This window comes from Zootermopsis nevadensis, unplaced genomic scaffold (assembly GCF_977971745.1).
Source record: "Zootermopsis nevadensis isolate Lab colony 2312 unplaced genomic scaffold, Znev_1.0 Znev_ptg000028l, whole genome shotgun sequence".
In the NCBI taxonomy this organism is placed as follows: domain Eukaryota; kingdom Metazoa; phylum Arthropoda; class Insecta; order Blattodea; family Termopsidae; genus Zootermopsis; species Zootermopsis nevadensis.
The window spans coordinates 20,987,322-21,007,606 of record NW_028259160.1 but is presented as its reverse complement, the minus strand read 5'-3'; the positions used below and the strand labels follow the sequence as shown (position 1 = coordinate 21,007,606).

At 37.8% G+C, this 20,285-nt stretch overlaps 1 protein-coding gene across 5 annotated transcripts in view; it reads right to left on the bottom strand.

Annotated features, from left to right (window-relative positions):
• LOC110833713 (secretin receptor) overlaps nt 1–18,436 on the bottom strand; it is a 59,399-nt gene extending 40,963 nt beyond the window's left edge. For 3 of the 5 annotated variants that reach the window (XM_022072115.2, XM_022072119.2, XM_087357835.1), the window contains exons 1-2: nt 17,769–18,436; nt 16,656–16,699 (exon numbers count right to left, since the gene is read on the bottom strand). The gene's annotated coding sequence lies outside the window, so the exon portion shown is untranslated. Of the gene's footprint in view, nt 1–6,188; nt 7,214–16,655; nt 16,700–17,768 lie in introns of those variants that run through there. The other 2 variants (XM_022072118.2, XM_022072116.2) reach the window with 2 other exon arrangements.
• Nucleotides 18,437–20,285: the final 1,849 nt, after the last annotated feature.

Sequence of the window (20,285 nt, the reverse complement as noted above, 5' to 3'; positions counted from 1 at the left end):
CAAACTTAGTGTAAAGCAATACATAAAGGAACACAATATGCGCAAGGAGTAATTAAACGTCGTAATATTTTAATATTTTTTTATTTAATCCGAGTTTGAAAGAGACAGGACCCAATATACTTTCCACAGATGGTCTCACTAATTGACCATCATTTTAAACTGCCAAACGTAATATTTGTCAAACATAATCTCCACAGTCAACACGGTCGCCATGTTTATCACTGAAAAAGCTAAATACAAATTTCATTCAGCCGCCATGTTGTTTTACATTCGACAAATTACTTTATCAAAAGATAAGTAGGATACGGTAAAATCCTCTGCCCCTGTGGAGGATCGAATCCCGGACGTCCTGTGTGGAGTCGGGAACTGACTGAGTCTCCTTTACTCATTTCATCTTCACAACGAAGAGAAGTCCTTGACCTGACGATAGCGACTACTCGCGGTATGTCTTTGTAATTCTGCAATCCGTACACAAGTTGAGCAAGATCAGTTTTCCTTTGATAAGACTGCAATTCTTCTTCTGCAAAGCTCATGGATGAACAAATACAAAAACATGGCCGCCAACTAACCAACTGTCGACATAACACGGCGGTATCGCACTAGGATGCCATGGCAGCGACACCAACAGCGATGCCATGGCGTCCAGCTGCCAGTAAAAGACGCCAGACAAGCTGCCAGCTTTCGACGCCAGTCGAGCGAACAGATGGATCGACATTATGAGATCACGAAATGAAGGGCTATTATCACTTTTGAGAAAATGAGATTTACCTTTATCAAAACTACATACCTGGAGTGAATTTCAATTCTGTAACAAAGAAATAAGTAAGAAAAATTCTCCATACACACACTTTGCACGTCCATACCATTATTGAATTTGAAATATTTCACTTCCTGCAAATCACATGTAATATTACATGAACAAACTTTATTTAATAAAACATAATAAAAGCAGGTTTCTTCTTAATTCACGTTATTTGTGATATATAGATTGCTAAACAAAAAAACTTAGAAATTAAGTTGCCATATTCGAAAGCGGCCCCACAAATAAAGCCATAGAAACACTTCTTAGCTAATTCTTTCTTTTCTACTGTAAATAAATCTCCTCCAAATATTTCCACAAGTTCTACCCAGTTTCTTTTTTTCAAGTCCCGGTTTGCGTATTCAATAGCAGATGAATCCCATAGTCGGGACTGAATTTCAATTATCAATCTTTCGGTGTCGAAATTATCCATGTTTGGAAGAAACAGAAATACACACAAGCACATTCACGCACGGACGTCAATGGACTGGCCAGACTGTCATGTGATGTTGATTTGGCCTTGGCCGTGGCAGCGATGCCAGTAGTATTTAAACTTGGCATCTTGGGTGGCAGCGATGCCAAGTTGGAAGCGCTGCCAGACGGATGCCAGGTGCGATATATGACTACTAAATTAATGCATTGAGTTTGGCCGAGATGCTGGCAGCTGTGCCATGGCCTCCCGTTGGCATCCTAGTGCGATACCGTCCTTAGGTAACAGATGTCGACTTTGCTACCTGCTAAATCTCACATTTCTGTCCATTCCGAACTTCCTGAGATTCATCATAATGTTATCTTCTTCCAGTGGACGTTTTCGAAAGCATTTCCCTACTGTATTCCTTTTGTCTCGCAGTCTCTACCCACATAGTCAGGCCACTGTAGAGGTCGCGCGAGAAGTGGTGTCACCTGCGCGAAGGACTGATTTTGGTCGTATGAGATGGACTCGTCCGAAGCACGCGCTAGAGGGGTGTGACCTTCAGTTGTTTTGTAGCTCTCGCTGTGTTTAGTTCGGTGCGTCACCGCAGCTGAGGCCGTGCGACCCCCCACTACTACTGAACTCCCCTCTCACGGCTTACACATCGCGCATTTAGGTTCCACAACTACTCGCGCGACCTCTACCTCAGAATTTCCTCGTTATGTTCAGTATCTTAAATCGTTTGTGGTTACCAGTATTTTTGAACATTGTTTTTGAAAACCCCAAATAACTGTCTCCTAACTGAGCTTTGTTCTTTCTGATAAGTCGTGACTTGCGAGTGAGTTTCGTGTAATCACGGCCGCTAATAATCCTGTTGGAAATTTATTCCTTGGATAAAATTTTGGCTTCTGTAGGATGTTTTCTAGCATGTTCACATAACCTCAACCCTCTGTTGTTGAATTTTCGTCAAAGTTACAAGTTGTAGATGTTCTTAAAAGTGATTAATTTTTAGGAAGAAACGTGTTACTATAATAGTTATTCAAAACTGAGTTTTGAACAATTTTACTCCTTAGGACTTTTTCCCTAAAGTGAACTGTTTTTCAAGGAAAAAAAGTTGCACTGAAATAAGAATTGTTGAATGTGCCTTTGTATGTGATCTCTGAAAGTTCTACCTTAAGAGAGAAAGTTTTAAGTAACGATTACGGATGGAGTTAGATTGGTAGGAGATCATTAGCTGAGAGAGGAACAATGACGGAATAATGACGATACGTAAGGGAAACCCGCATCAGTGCCTTGTCTTCAAGTCGTTTATCGTCGTTTTTCTGAAGCAGGGAAACAATTTTCTAAACACAATTTTTGAACAGCTTCTGTAATAGCACATTTATTCTTAACATGAATCATTATCAAGAAAGTAAGTCTACATATTCTGAAGTGTTTTCTGATTCAATTATTTACTCCAGGATGATTCTAGTCTTACAGTCACAGGAAGGGCCATTCACGTTCTCCCGAATTCATCACTCAAATCCGTTCTCCCATTTGACCTCATAAGACTATGCAGTTGAGAAAAATATATTAAATAAACTCCTATATATGTAAATTAAAATAATTATATATATTTGTTTACCGTCAAATCACAATAAAATAGTAAGATAAGATAACTAAAATGATTAAAATATTTTGATTTCACGGTAAACAAATATATATAATTATTTTAATTAATATCACAATATGACGCAGCTATACTATCTCCTATATATGTGTCAGCTAAATTCTGTAGTTCAACCAAAAATGTGAACTAATGCTCCCATCTATAAAGTAAATAAAATAAAAGTTTCGATATTTATTTTCCTTGCTGAATCGCGTGTCGTTTGTAGTTACAAAACATAAAAATAACATTGTCACAAGTATTTCAAAAACACGAAAACAACAATCAACAGACATAAATTTCCCATACCAGAAACAAATGAAGTTGTAGGTTTATGGCCACATCATTCGTCTCTCACATCCGTTTGCCTTTAGGTTTGTTTGGAATTCAATGCATATTTTGTGTCGAAACATGCTGACAACTACAAACATATTTAATAACTTTTAAACAAAAATATTCGCGTAGCTTTTATTAGCATTGCGATCGTAAACCCTAAACTAACATGGGCAAAATACGTCCAAGAGCTTTTGTGGATGCTTGTTTACCATTTAAAGGAGCACTTTTGCTGTTATTAAAATGTTAGATAAATACTGCCTAAGCGAATGGATTCTCTGACGAGGCCAAATCCCACGGCCTCCAGGGTCACCGGACTTAATCTGCTCGTTAAAGAATTAAAGTCTCTGTGTCCCCTAAGCCAAAGTAAACGCTGGAGATTACAAGTGGAGGAGTTGTTAAGCAGTGTTTGGACTGAAACGGACTGACGTTGGGACACTACTTGCTAGGCAAAGCACACACGCACAACACCTGAGGATTTGCTGGATCGTCTAGAACAGTGGTATTCAACCCAAAGTTGTTGGTGTATAATTCAAGTTATACATAGTATATAATCTACATCCAAAATAAATTAAATAAATTACATTACTGATTATTCAGTGTTTATCATAAAATATTTTTTTTAAATTTCACGTACCCCCAGATATAATTTCTCTTAAAATTTGTACCTCCAAAGTTGTTGGTGTATAATTCAAGTAATATTTAGTATATAATCTACATCTAAAATAAATTAAATAAATTACATTACTGATTATTCAGTGTTTATTATAAAATAATATATTTTTTAAATTTCACGTACCCCCTAAGATGTCTTCGCGTACCCCCAGATATAATTTCTCTTCAACTTTGTACCCCGAAAGTTGTTGGTGTATAATTCAAGTTATACATAGTATATAATCTACACCTAAAATAAATTAAATAAATTACATTACTGATTATTCAGTGCTTATCATAAAATATTTTTTTTAAATTTCACTTACCCCCAGATATAATTTCTCTTAAAATTTGTACCCCCAAAGTTGTTGGTGTATAATTCAAGTAATATTTAGTATATAATCTACATCTAAAATAAATTAAATAAATTACATTACTGATTATTCAGTGTTTATCGTAAAATAATATTTTTTTTTAAATTTCACGTACCCCCTAAGATGTCTTCGCGTACCCCCAGATATAATTTCTCTTTAACTTTGTACCCCCAAAGTTGTTGGTGTATAATTCAAGTTATACATATTATATAATCTACATCTAAAATAAATTAAATAAATTACATTACTGATTATTCAGTGTTTATCATTAAATAATTTTTTTTAAATTTCACGTACCCTCTAAGATGTCTTTGCGTACCCCCGGGGGGTACGCGTACCCCAGGTTAAATACCACTGGTCTAGAACACGTTTCACATACCTGGCGCCATTGAAACCAGAACTTTAAACTTTATAATTTTAAATAGGTACGTAATTATCTGAAGATTTTTCCCTTAGGATGAGACCTCGTTTCTCTGCAAAACTACTGCATAAGCGGTAGTTTCAAAATCAGCCCTGAGATTTGCAACTTCAATATAAACTCACTTTGAACATTTGAATTTATTACGAAATTCGCCATTGGATACGTTTATTTACAGAAGCCCTTAACACCATTTGCCGGACCAAATGTCTTATCACTGTTAGGTCTAGGTTCTTGAGAAATGGGACGACCTCTCTCAGTCAGTGAACTCAGTCAAGGACAGTTTTTTTATATTAAAAAATAGGTCAGCCTCTTATCTCGTCACACAAGCGTGTCGGAGTGCGAAGTTCTGTCTTAAGGATGAATCGGCCTGCTTTGTATGCCGATCACAGTCATAACGCGATAATATAAGTTGATGTTAAGGATTTATGTTAACTGTTGCAAAAAAAAACCTATGCTTTCTACTTTGTGTTGAATTAACTAATAAATTTTGCTTTCAATATCCTTCAGATCAACAATATCTTGTTAAATTCACTCACTTATAAATTATCTTAAAAGCGGACGAACTACAAAGTTGTATAAGCATTTTCAAAACGTCGATAATTACCAATCAATTAACTGAATGAACCACTGGGAATGATTTACAAGTTCTGACTGTGATCTTCTGGGTTGTTACAAAGTGTATTACTGTTAGAAAATAAAAACGTTCGTAAGGGACATACTGCCTCCACCTTCAGAGTCACCTAAACACTTTAGATTAAATTGTATAACAATTCAGATTACCACAGTCAGAGAAATTTTGAGGTTACGTTTAAAGATCAAATCTCTCGCCATAGCAAATTTCGTTTCTCAAATTCATCATTTCCAAAGTTAAATAATATGGAAATGCCCAGTTTGTCCTAGGCGCTGGGTAAAATGACTTACATTTTTATACATGCATTACTTTTACGTTTACCAATACATTACGGAACATGTAATTTTTATAAACGTTTAAATACATATTCGGCCCAGAGCAGAAGCACCTTTCTATTAAAAACAAAGCAAAACTACGTTCAAATACAATGGAAGAAACTTCATAACACATGCACAAAGACTTCACTGCATATGTTTCAACAAATCTTGAGCTGTGATTTTGAAACTGTAAGAGAAAACGTCAGAAAACATTTCTGCACACCAAGAATTAATACCACGCTCTGTCATTACTGCCATCTTCCCGTGGAGTTGAATACTAATATGACCAACAAAACGGCGTAAAAATTAAAACCATTTCAGTAATATGTCAATAACACAGAGTTCTGTGGTGAACACGGAAAGACAGACAGACAGAGACATAAAATAGATGACACATGTGTCACGATATTAACAAATAACAATAAACATGTTTCTACGCCAAAACGAATAACCGCCCATGACTGAAAGCAGGTTACATATTGACTCGTTCAGTTACGGGGCAAATGAAGTTGAGTCAAAACATTAATTTCTGGAAGCTGTATAACTTACTAAAAGAAAATAAAATAAAATTTAACAGGGATAATTAAAAGTCATTCACTTACCAGGAACAGGGAATTAAATTAGCTGAACACATTCCTCCAACTTCCAGCCGGCTGTATGACTGTGACGTTGTGACATAACCTAACACATTTTACGATATCCTACTCATGGAGCGAAACCTTACGATATAACGTCACAAACTCGTACATTTTCACGAGACTTGCTGAAACAGCATGTCCGTATTGGATGTGCCAGTCCACTGATCGAGAAGCTAGTCGATACAAGAACGGGTGAGATGTAACATCGAAGTTTAAACGACTGGCTTTTGTCAAAATGGCGTTAGCAGAACTATTTTTTTTCTTCCAGCTTTCCGATTGGTTGGTTGGTTATTCTTGAAGCCGTGTGGTAACATAACATTAACGTGAATTTTATATATACGGTATCTCTAAGCCACGTAGCGAACTTCAGTGTTGTGTCATCGCATCTCCATTTAACCATCAAGATTGCAGTGAAAAACGACGCAAATGTAGTCAACATTTTACGTTGCCATGACACAGACACGTGATCCGGGTTAGCAATGTACCACAGCGAAAGTGTGAAATCTTTAACGAATTATTCTGATTTTGAAGATGACTGTCTTCTGCGGTGAGTAATGATGAAGACAGCAAGGACTTCTGAAACGTCGGTAAACTTCTACCATACTACACGGTGATAAAACAAAGAAGACAGCCATCTTATGTTCATACTTTTTTTTAAAAGTGCGTTTAATATCACGTAAGGCCACACCAGTATCTCCAGAAACTTGATTTTGTGCTCGATTAACGTTAATAACCTCGCCGCGGACATCTTATTTCATCACAAAACTGTATAAACACCAATCACCACTTCTCTATTCTGGTTGTATATTTATTTACGTCGACCTATTTTCTTCACACCATTGTACTCCTCGCCTCGTATTCTGTTCACGTTTCATTGACACAACAACAATGAAAATGATAGTCCTGTTTATAAGCTGGCAAATGTTATCGAAATCGAACTGAACACTCCTTGTGGACTCGGTCACACAACTCGAGGCACTGAGCTCGGCTTACCACCACCACCCCCCACCATAGCAACATCTGATGTGGCGTGTATCCCTCCGCACACTTCAAGGTCACAGCTCGTTTCCCACCCGGCAAGCTTTACTATCGCTGACGTTGACAATCGACTGTCCGCTGTAATTTATTGATTTAAACCCAATGATTTTGTTGTGTAGACGGAAATGTTGTAAATGTTTTCGATAATTCAAGGTTTTAGTTTTTGTCTAATCGTGACAAGGTTTGATGCATTTATAAAGTTTCAAAAACACCAGATCTCAAAACAATGGCTTATTCTCCGAATACATTGTAAACATGTCCTCCTGGGAAGCTAACAGTCGCTCAGCTAGTGAATAAAAACTCTCCTATTCATTTACCTTGTCCACAAAATAATACCACTTCTTTCATTATCGTGAGCTATATCCAATTACAAACTTATTTATGAGATGATTAAAGTTGCGTCATATTGTGATAAATATATATTTGTTTAAATCTTGTCAGTCTAATCACAATAAAATTCCTATTAAATATTAAAATATTACTATAATTAACATTTAAATATTTAAAATATTTAAAATATTAAATGATGTTCTTTATCGAAATATTCGATTTACATTAGATCATCATTTAATATATTTTAAATATTTAAATGTTAATTATAGTAATATTTTAATATTTAATATAAATTTTAATGTAATTAGACTTGACAAGATTTAAACAAACTTATTTATGTAGAATCCATTTTAATATTAAATTTTCACTATTTCCAATGAAAATTTTATGTATTTACTACAGTTTCCCTGCGTGCTACATGTCTCGCCCATATAACCCTCATTTGATGACATTAATATTGATATTATGGAGTTCCTCATCACACATTTTCCTCTATTCTTGATGGTCCTTAGCCAATTTCGTATTCCCATAATCTTCAAATCCTCTTTGATCTCGTCTCCGCATCATTCACGTGGTCTACCTTGTTTTAGTTTTCAGATATTCTTTTGTCGTTCGTCCTCGCGAAATGTACACGCCATCTCTTACCAACACCTTCACATTTTTAGCCACCTGACACACAAACCGCAGAACTAGAAAGTTTATTTTTATATTCCTCGTAAAACCTTACGGACTCCATGTTGCCATCATCGCAACAGAATTAAGTATCATACAAAAGTGTTAGTCAACATTCCACTACACAAAATTACATTAATTTATAACAAAAATAAAAATCGATTCACATAATCGATATAATTCATTTCTGTTTTGTACAAAAACGACCTAAGAAAATATCATATTTCAGTGATATCACGTCATTTCAAAACAACAGCCATTAACGATAATTTCCTTAATTTAGAATGAAATTACGAATGTGTTTAAAAACACTTCTCGTTTTGGAAATTACGGTATTAAAACGTCTAGGAATGTGAGAGAGGTCAAATTTGAAATATGAAACGAAACTCGGGATTGTGCCAACGAACTGCAGTCAACCGTCGGGGTAGACGCAGTGGGGATGAAGCTTTAGGGAGGATATGAAGGGTGGGTGATTTGGTTACCCCCTTTACTGTGTATAATCTGAAAAAGAGAATCTGACCAAGACATAGACGGAGGATAATATTAATACAGGTGTGTAGGTTTCTGCTGTTAAAAGACGACAGATTCCGTAAGTGGCGAGAATTTTGTATATCCGAGTTACTAAGTTCCAAGCAGAACATCATGTAGCGTAAAATACTTTAAAATAAACGTTGTTGGTAATGTTTAAAAGCGTGTATTTGTCACTTTATCGTAATTATTACAAACTTTGTTTCTTTGTGGGTTTATTTCTGATTAATTACAAAGTCAAGACTTAAAATCAGAAAAAATGTGATAAATATAACTGGAATGCAAGGATGTTTCCGAAAAAAATCCACAGACAATCGATCTTTTGAAAACGAAAGCACTCAGACAATATTAAAAGTAACATTCGGCCATATTGCAAATATCAGCGGCCATTTTGACCAAAATACAAACAGCTGTGGGTGAGCGAGCACGTATATTCAGAAGAGAATGTAGATTGGTTACGTTACGATAGTATTTTTTTATTTATATTCGTTTAATAGGCGCTCCGAAGAGATTTTCGAACGCGCCTGAAAATTAAACAGTTCAATCAAGAATATTATATTCCTCCTCTGTTGGGAGGGGAGGTTCAGGATACAATAATGAACCCAACAACAATATCCAAACCAATGGAGTCCCAGTTTACGTTGTTTCTTAAGTGTCACGCATCCAAACACAACAATTCAGCAGAATTCACGACACAAAAAATTCTCAAAATTTTATGGGACCTCAAATTCTATTTCAACGTTCACAGGACTTCTCCACTGCACTGGTCTTTAACTAACTAGATGGCTTAGGCCAGTGGTATTCAACCTTTTTTGTTCGCGTACCCCCAAGATATAATTTCTCTTCAACTTTGTACCCCCAAAGATGTTGGTTTATAATTCAAGTTATACATAGTATATAATCTACTATTATATTTATTTAGTGTTCTGTCTGAGGACAGGTCCATATGAACAGGATCCTTCCATCCTTTTCTCGGACTGGGACCTGTTCATATACGTTCTTGGCAGATGATCCAGAAGTGGTTTGCCATTGCCTTCTTCTGTGTGTGAATGGAGTAATTGTTGGGATGCCACGGAGGAAAACTCCGTGTTGCCTAGACCACGGCCTTGCCCAACACAAGTTATAAATTCGGGCACCGCCGGGAATCGAACCCGAGACCCCCAGGATTACAAGGCCAGCGTTCTAACCGCTAGACCACCTCATCTTATTATTATTTAGTGTTCTGTCTGACGACAGGTCCATATGAACAGGATCCTTCCATCCTTTTCTCGGACTGGGACCTGTTCATATACGTTCTTGGCAGATGATCCAGAAGTGGTTTGCCATTGCCTTCTTCTGTGTGTGAATGGAGTAATTGTTGGGATGCCACGGAGGAAAACTCCGTGTTGCCTAGACCACGGCCTTGCCCAACACAAGTTATAAATTCGGGCACCGCCGGGAATCGAACCCGAGACCCCCAGGATTACAAGGCCAGCGTTCTAACCGCTAGACCACCGTGGCTGTGTATATAATCTACATCTAAATTAAATTAAATAAATTACATTTCTGATTATTCAGTGTTTATCATAAAATAATATATATTTTTTTAATTTCACGTACCCGCTAAGATGTCTTCGCGTACCCCAGGTTGAATATCACTGGCTTAGGGAACCCGAAGGTTCATCACCGAATTAAACAAAGCCCTCCACCGGTTCCTATCCTGGGCTCTGCGCTCGTCATTTGTTACTTCATTCATTACAAAACAAACAAAAGAAATGTCAGTTAACGTGATCCCCACGGACGGGACCACAGCCAATAAAAAAACACTGCTCGTCGCTTGGGTCGTAGGCCATCACTGTGAATAACCCTTTAGAGATTCGAGTCTGGTATTAATCTGCTAGCTTCGTAGTTTCCTGCAGGACCTATCATTTCCCCCAGGAAGGGAAATAGAGGGCAGCACAAGCCGAGTGTCATTACGAAACAACGGAGCAGCGAAGTGATTTGTCAGTTCCGTACTCTAGAGACAGCGAGAAGGTTTTGGTCCGCTGTGCTAGTGGGACGAGAGGGACTCATGCATTTGCAGCAGAGATCCACGTGACGGCTTTACAAGCCGCTACTCCAATACACACGAGTCGTACGAAGACAAGTTTTCTACTGACGTCACAATTACATTGTAACAGCTTTGCCTCTTCGCGCCTGCGTGATGCGGACAGACTGGGATAACGTTGGGTTTTGCTACAGTGGATCAGTGGTAGAACAAGACCTCTTAATCCAATGGGCCGTGCGCGTAGTTGGCAGGATGAATCTCAATGTGGCGTGACGTGGGATTACCATGAGTCACGGTTAACTAGACTCTTTAGTTAATAACAACTTCGTATTTTCATCGTCTCTCGACGAGTAATTTATTTTGAGCTCGCTCTCGTAGTTGTTAAGGTGGCGACTGACTTGTAACATTTACTCGTAATGTAACATTCGCGGCGAGCATGTTACATTACACCACAACTGGTGAGGCGTATCGAATGCTCGTTTTGAACGCTCGGCTCGACTGTGCTCGACTGTGCTCCATTCATTTCATTCAATATGTCGGACGTGGAGGTTGTGTTATCTTTCATAAGATAGTGTAATTGCGTCATATTGTGAATATTCTAACAATTATTTATTTTAATCCGTCTTATCACAATATTTAAAATTTCTTATAATTAAGATAATAAAATATCATTGATGTTCCATATCGATTGATCGATTTACATTTTGGAACATCTTTTACACAACATGTTTCAGTTTTTATAAAACCATCATCAGGTGTAAAATATTTACGAACTTAAAACTCAAATATGAATTCCATTTGGTGATGTTTCATGCCATTTGTTTTTCAATTTTGGGCGAGGTGTTGTTTTTCTTAAATGTTATTAGATGTACATATCGGTCTGTAAGTAGAAGATTGAAAGAAACACTAAAGAATTTGAAAGAATTTATAAAAGAATTTTAGAGAATAAAATGAAAAATATATAAATTATAGTTAGAAAGTATCAATAAAATAGAAATAAAAATAAAACATACCAAAGATGTAGGACTGAGTGTCCCGATATGTCCAGAAGTACTACTGTCATCGTATAGGTGTGGGTCAATACTGACTGTGGTTGCTTGTGGAAGGAGTAAGTGAAAGGTGGCTGTCGGGGTATGTACATCTGATAAAATTAAGAAAAGACAACACCTCGCCCAAAATTGAAAAACAAATGGCACGAAACATCACCAAATGGAATCATATTTCAGTTTTAAGTTCGTAAATATTTTACACCTGATGATGGTTTTATAAAAACTAAAACATGTTGTGTAAAAGATGTTCCAAAATGTAAATCGATCAATCGATATGGAACATCAATGATATTTTATTATCTTAATTATAAGAAATTTTAAATATTGTGATAAGACGGATTAAAATAAATAATTGTGTTATCTTTGTTTCATTTAATACGCTACTCTTATCTAAAGAACTCGTGAATGCTCGTTACGACGCCGCTCCACTGACTGACTGACTTGTAACGTAACACTCAAAGGAATTCGCGAAAAAATCGACAACACGATGGAGCGCCCGCGAGCGTGAGCGGCTCGCATCGAGCGGCTCCGTTCGCTGTCTTCACTTGTGTAATGCTCGATTTGTAACACGTTACATTACAGGCAAATGTTACAAGTCAGTCGCCACCTTAAGAAGTCTACTGTGCCCTCGCCTTGTCAAAGAATATCCCACTTTATCGATGGAAACTTCCACTATCTGACTCTGTCCTGAGCTATCGATCCCTATCTTCCTAAGGTCCATCTTAACGTTGTCCTCCCATCTACGCCTAGGTCTACCTAGTGGTCTCCTCCCTTCAGGCCCCCAAACCAATACCCCTCCCTTCCCCCATGCGTGCCACATGTCCCGCCCATCTCATCCTCCTTGATTTAATCACCATAACAATATCAGGTGAGGAGTACAGGCCGTGAAGCTCATTATTATGTAATTTTCTCCATGGTCTGTCCCACTCCCTATTTGGGTCCATCTTCCTCAACACTCTGTTCTCAAAGACCCTCAATCTATGTTCCTCCCTCAAAGTAAGAGACCAAGTTTCGCACTCAAACATCACAACTGGCAAAATTACACTCTGGTTCATTTTAATCTTTAGACGGGAGGACAAAAGATTTTGCACTGATTGATAGCAAACATTCCCTGGATTTAATCTGCTCTTGATTTCGTCATAAATGTCATTCTGACTTGTTAAAGTCGTCACCAAGTACTTGAATTTCGTCACATTTTCGAACGACTGATTACCTATCCTTATATTCTGGTTCTGTCATCCCTGCTTCTACATTTTCAGTCAACGACGTCAGAACAGCTGACTTGCTGACACATCCGTCCAGCTCCACCGCTCAAGACTGACGTTTTAGGTTCGCGAATTGGTGGGAGCGTATCAAAACAACTACCCCCACCAAGGTCACCCTTCTTTCTACACCGTACAAAGCTCTACGTCCTTCCGAAACGTCCATACCCACCCGAGGGCTCTCGCCGCTGTTAAGGCTTTGGTCGGGATGTTCTTTTGTTAAATCTTATGTGGTACCGCCTGATTCGACTTCTAATGGTTAAGTGAAGTGTTTTCTTCGCGGTACGGTCTGGATTCGTAAATAATATTCAGACGAGCTTCGGCTTCAAAGGGTTAACCAGCTGATTTTCGTAATGGTGAGGTGTAGTGTTTTCTTCGCGGTACGGACTGAATTCATAAATAATATTCAGACGATCTTCGGCTTCAAAGGGTTAACCAGCTGATTTTCGTAATGGTGAGGTGTAGTGTTTTCTTCGCGGTACGGACTGAATTCATAAATAATATTCAGACGATCTTCGGCTTCAAAGGGTTAAAAATTCAAACCTCGACGAACAGAGGAGAAAGTAAGGAGTCCGAGAATCGCACCGAAGATCCCCGGCAAGGTCACGGTCGAACCGACTCTGAACGGTTACGTCACGTGTACAAACCGCGAACATATAAATCCGTTAATTCCTCAAGGCGTCCGGAGTATTGGACTCGAGCGGACGGTCGTTCGCCGTTTACATTGGTTTGTTAGCATATTTGGATTACGAAGAGGTGTGACATTTTAAATACAAAGAAAAGACGATTAAAACTATTTCAAGTAATGCATATCTTTGATATATTATGTTTCCATGACGTAAATACATGACAACTCGATGAATCTGCTAATATTCTCTTCACGATAAACCTACAATTCTCTTAGACACCCGCTTTGCAAAACTGCATGAACTCGTGTTCAAATTCCATCTGTCCACACTCTGAATTTCACCCCAGGTGAATATGTTGATATAAAATATTTTAATTTTCACCAAATTATGGACGAAAAAGCCAGGTATTTCACGGTCCTTAGCCCATATTTCATTTTAAACGTTTTATCTGTACAAAACGGACGTTGGTGGTTTTTCGATTCAGGTTTACGTTATCCGCCATGTTACAAACAGTCCGCCACTGGTCCCTATCGTGAGCTACATGAAACCAGTACACATATCACACCCTGTTTCCGAAACATTTTAACACTTCTTCCCCTCCTCCCCTACGTCTTCCATGGTTTCCCCACTAAAATTATGTTTTCATTTCAAACACCCCCCTTGCGTGCTACTTACTTCACCAATCTTACTCCCTTTCATTTGTTGACCCCAACATATGATGAGTACAAGTTTATGAACCACATATTCCAGTGGTATTCAACCTGGGGTACACAAAGACATCTTAGGGGGTATGTGAAATTTAAAAAATATATTATTTTATGATAAACACTGAATAATCAGTAATGTAATTTATTTTATTTATTTTAGATGTAGATTATATACTATGTATAACTTGAATTATACACCAACAACTTTGGGGGTACAAAGTTGAAGAGAAATTATATCTGGGGGTACGCGAAGACATCTTAGGGGGTACGTGAAATTTAAAAAAAATATATATTATTTTATGAAAAACACTGAATAATCAGTAATGTAATTTATTTTATTTATTTTAGATGTAGATTATATACTATGTATAACTTGAATTATACACCAACAACTTTGGGGGTACAAAGTTGAAGAGAAATTATATCTGGGGGTACGCGAAGACATCTTAGGGGGTACGTGAAATTTAAAAAAAATATATATTATTTTATGAAAAACACTGAATAATCAGTAATGTAATTTATTTAATTTATTTTAAATGTAGATTATATACTATGTATAACTTGAATTATACACCAACAACTTTGGGGGTATAAATTTGAAGAGAAATTATATCTGGGGGTACGCGAAGACATCTTAGGGGGTACGTGAAATTTAAAAAATATATATTTTATGATAAACACTGAATAATCAGTAATGTAATTTATTTAATTTATTTTAGATGTAGATTATATACTATGTATAACTTGAATTATACACCAACAACTTTGGGGGTACAAAGTTGAAGAGAAATTATATCTGGGTGTACGCGAACAAAAAAGGTTCAATACCACTGCTCTATTCGTCCCCCAAGGGTGCCAAATGCTTCCCCTTACCGCCCTGTCCTGCCTTCACGCTTGGGCGGTGGATTCGTGGAAAGAAATTTCGCAAAGGAACAAGAAAGACTAATTTCCTTTTAAAAGCTGAACTACGAATATACTGTAACAAGGAAATGAAAGGAGAGTCATAAACTGACAACAGTTTTCACAAATTTCCACTCCATTACGTTGGTAATAACATCTGCACTTAATAGGACCCCGGTATAAAACGTCCCGGAACACCTGGAGTCTGACAACCCGACTAGTACCGCTCACGAGTATAGAAGCACACATTTTCAACAAGAAATGCGTTGAACTCTGAATTCTAGCCGCGGGATTTTTTAAAATACGTTCTGAAACTATCAGCAAACAAAAATATCACGAATTAAAATTCCAAATTCATGTCTCCGAGCTTCGATGTTGAATCTCAAATGTTGTTTTTGTCAGCTATAATCCATGTGACAGATTGGACATGAGAGTTATTTATATCCGACTCGTAACCGTTCAAGGACAATACGATGCTAAAATACATGAGACTGGATCCCACTATAGGCTCGCATGCATGTTAGATAAACGATAACCTGAAGATGCCCCCTTGTGCCCCGAAACGGTCTAGTTTGCACAAAGTATCACTTGCATTAAACAGATTTATACCGGCACAACAACAGATGCAGAGATTGTGATGTTACATTAAGTTTTCGTCTTATCACGTGTCTACCCATCTACTGAATCTAAAAACAAAATTTCACAGTTTTGATGTCTCCATCAAGCACTTTTAATCTCTATTACGTCATTTTAAGCACAAACAACTGTTTTTCAGTTCAACAGGCTAGCCTTTCGATAATTACTGGGTCTAAGTCTAGAAAACAAATAAATTAAAACAAAACGCTTTAACGCGCATAAATAAAGCGTGTAAAATGGAACCCTGGTATAGCAAGGCCCCGTACTACCAGCATCGCCGTACCTTAAGATTTCCATCTATCAGCAGAAACTCACGGATTATTAGAAAGCCAACTACCGATTCTACTGTGGTACTTACGAAGAATGGAGATATATAAGGTTAAGGTTGTTTAATATTCCTGTGTAATATACTCATTTATCGACGTTTCGAAAACACAGGTTTTTCTTGTGTGAAGCGTTGTCTACCCTTTGAGCAGAGAACTTCGATGTCAGAGAATTACAAGCTCAGCTTTTATTTTAGTTCGTATCTTATCAGAAAATAAATAATTTCACAAATTCTCATCCAAATACAACAAGTTCTTACTACACATCATAAAAGATAAACGCACACGTCAGACGTATCTGTTAAAATACTTTGTAAGTTAGACTCACCCATTAAATCGTTTCTTCTGCCTCGATGATTAAGGACCCTCCGCCTGCAATGACGAAAGAAACTGTCAACAAGTAGTGTATCCATCGAGGGAAGCTGATAATCACTCAGATGATCAAGAAATCCCCTGCCTATCACGAAACCCGAACGTCACTAATGCGTTATTAACCCTTTGAAGCCGAAGATCGTCTGAATATTATTTATGAATTCAGTCCGTACCGCGAAGAAAACACTACACCTCACCATTACGAAAATCAGCTGGTTAACCCTTTGAAGCCGAAGATCGTCTTCATAATATTTACGAATTCAGACCGTACCGCGAAGAAAACACTTCACTTAACCATTAGAAGTCGAATCAGGCGGTACCACATGAGATTTAATAAAAGAACATCCCGGTCAAAGCCTTAAGACCCTTTCATCAGCTCTTTGAATCCGATCCACGCCAACAGAAACGCTCTCTTTAGAAATTAATTAATATTATCCTTCTATTCAGTCTATAACATAGCGAAAGTGTGTTCCTATGAGACGTTTTTCTCTGCCTACAAGTCTACAAAGTCAAACACCAACATGGACGAGTATCTGACGTGCCGTTCCGTTGCGAAGACCGAGCCGTAACGTGCCAAGCCAAAATGACCATCGAGTAAAAACGCCAAGTAAACTGACGAGCAACAAAGCATGAGTGCATGTGGACAAAATATTCTTCCAGCAGAATGGTGCACACCCACATGGAGAAAATATCGTCTCAAATGTGTCTTGTCTAATTGATTTCCAGAGTGCTTCGAATGCGTATGTGGTCCTGACCACCGGATACGAACCGCTGCGATTATTCCCTTCAGGGCTAACTCAAAGACTGTGTTCCCCATTAACCTACACACTGTTCAGGAGTTACAAGAGGAAACAAATTGTTGTTTAAAGAATCACAGGCGACACTTTAGCGTGATAACGTTGGTAAATTTGTAGTTTGTTTACCGTGAGTCCAGAAGGTCGAAGGATCTAATATTGAACATTTTAGTCACATGCGAAAACTACAAACACACTGATTTCCGAACAACCTGTAGAAACTAGACTGAACTGTTTTGTGTAGTTGATAGTAAATAAAATCTGTTTGTACTCACCTTTAAGCTCATACATTATAAATTGTCTTGGTCTGCATTTATACAGTTGATTGTTGCGTACGATTTATTACCGGTAAGTGAAATGACAACGCAATTACATAGTGAAAAACCTAATTCATTGACTCGCGAAGACTTTAGAAGGGTGAACAGATACTACAATTACAGCTGGTGTTCTCAAAGTAGGTTCATTTCAAAGCATTATCACAAGAATCTTCAAATTATCGCTGCGATTGTGAAATTCTTACACTCTAAAATGTATTGCGATAAATCATGTGGTTTATCAACAATGAACGTCTTTATATCATAATGAGTCACAACACTGGAGTCTGACAAATTATTTAAATTTTCAGCTCTGTTCGATTTACGTAACACACATCCGTAAATAATATTCCTGTACGCTTAGTACATTTCTCGGTTCTTACAACCCAATTTACATAAGGAACTCTTCCGTCCCTATAGAAAACATAAAAAAGTTTTCCTGTACTTGTGTTTATTTACTTCCTGAAAGCAAAACTATTCTTAAAACCAGCTGGATGTTTTGTTATTGCAATGCTTGTAGAATTGTCGCGCGGCAAATACGGTGCACTCTGCAGTACACTAATCACGCGGAAGGACACATACAAACCGCGTATCATCTACAACAACACAACCTCTCTCCTCGAGCTTCGGAGTCCTACTGCAAGCGACAACGCGTAAGCATGGTGGAGCTGGTAGGTCACGTGGGGTGCGGGGAAGGGGGAAAGGAGATGACCAGAAAAAACCTGTTGCAGTTCTGCTAATAAAAAGAAAACAATGGATTCCGTAAAACTTGTAGGAAGAAGTGTACACTCTGACAAATAAACTTTCTGATTAACATCATTCAGGCGAAGTCTACTGGGATTCTTTGACTGTAAAAACTGTATAACAACGTTCGATATGCATATCTATCCATTTAGAAGCGCGCAGACACACAGAGAGACAATAGATCATTAGCCTAAACATTATAGTAACGTGTTATTGTTTACCGAAACGGATTATAGAAGTTAATAATAATAATAATAATAAATAATAAGGCGTCTGTTACCATGTCGCTTGAGCCCAGGTGTGTACAAATTCTGTCCAATTAATTTCATTCAAGGCTGAAGCCTATAAATCACTGCCACATGGACCTCATTATCAGCGTTACGAGTGTCATATGTGGCCCCTCGTGCTCTGGCATTATGACCCCCCCCCTCTCTCACTATCTCCTGTGATGTCACGTGTTGATCCCCTCCGGCATGCCTGTGAGATTATCGCTTTTTTTAGTGGCTGTGAACGACAAATTGCCCTCACCCATGAAAGAGGCCGGTTGTATTGTGCGGAATTTATATGGTGTGATTTACAAACTGTCTCTCACACAACCGTGTGTTCAAGAAAGACATTCCTAGGAATTTACATATTCGTAACTCATGAGCAGCTTACATATTTTATCAATAGGTGGCACTGCCTACAAAGTAATACGTAATCTGATAAATCGGCCTCTGTAGAGGATGGGATACAATTATGGAACAGGTTAGGAAGACTAAAAGTAGGATTTGAGATTTTCACTGTGGTAATTACCAACGTTGGTAAATTTCTTCACGTAATCCCCTTTAGAATAAATATTGTATTATATTCCATGACAATTTTTAACTTGTAATAACTGCGAACAGACCTAATACTATGTTCATACGAATACAGGTACAACCATACTCAAATAAGCTAATAGTTTTGTCACGATTCGGATCGAAATGCATCGATAATAATTGTTCACGTCGGTGGCCTTGCCGTAGAGATTCTTCTGTTTGAGGTTAAGTGTTACTTACATGGCCAAGACTTGTACGGAACCCGAATTTTCATTGGGGCTTCTGCGATGATATGGGTCCACCACTTGTCTCTATCCTGAAGCAGTTCATACCCACGAAATAAAATTACATACGAATTTCTATTTCTTCTTGTCGTTCTAAATATATCGTTGAGCTGCTTCGATAAGTCTCGCCATTTCGATATCTCGTCATATCACTTGTTAACTCGCTGTTCGACTCCTCGCGGCGTTCGTGTGTCTACATTTTCTACGCCCTTCAGCTGTTTGTCTAGCTTCTCTGTTGTTTTGTCTTCACACTGATAGAGGTCGGGCCTGTTGAAGCAACGCACGGCCCGGTGTAATAGGTGACGAGGCTAGCGACTGTTCTAAAAGTAGCTCGCTTTAAACGTAATTAACTGCATTGAAGACAGTCTTTGAGAAGCTAATAGTCGCTCAACTGTCAACAAATATCTCGCCTTTTATTGGACCCTGAGGTTATTTATTTGGCTGAATAAAATCATATCCTGAGTCAAGACGAATTCAGTCCACAGTTTTACCCTAGTTAAGCGCCATTTTAATATTTTCGATATCTAAACAATGTCTCTCAAATGGAGTAACCAAGAAACAATGTACAATTGTAAACAAATGGCATGCGCAACATCACGAGGTAATCAAATGATGGAATAGTATGATATTAATAAAATAAAACAAAATTA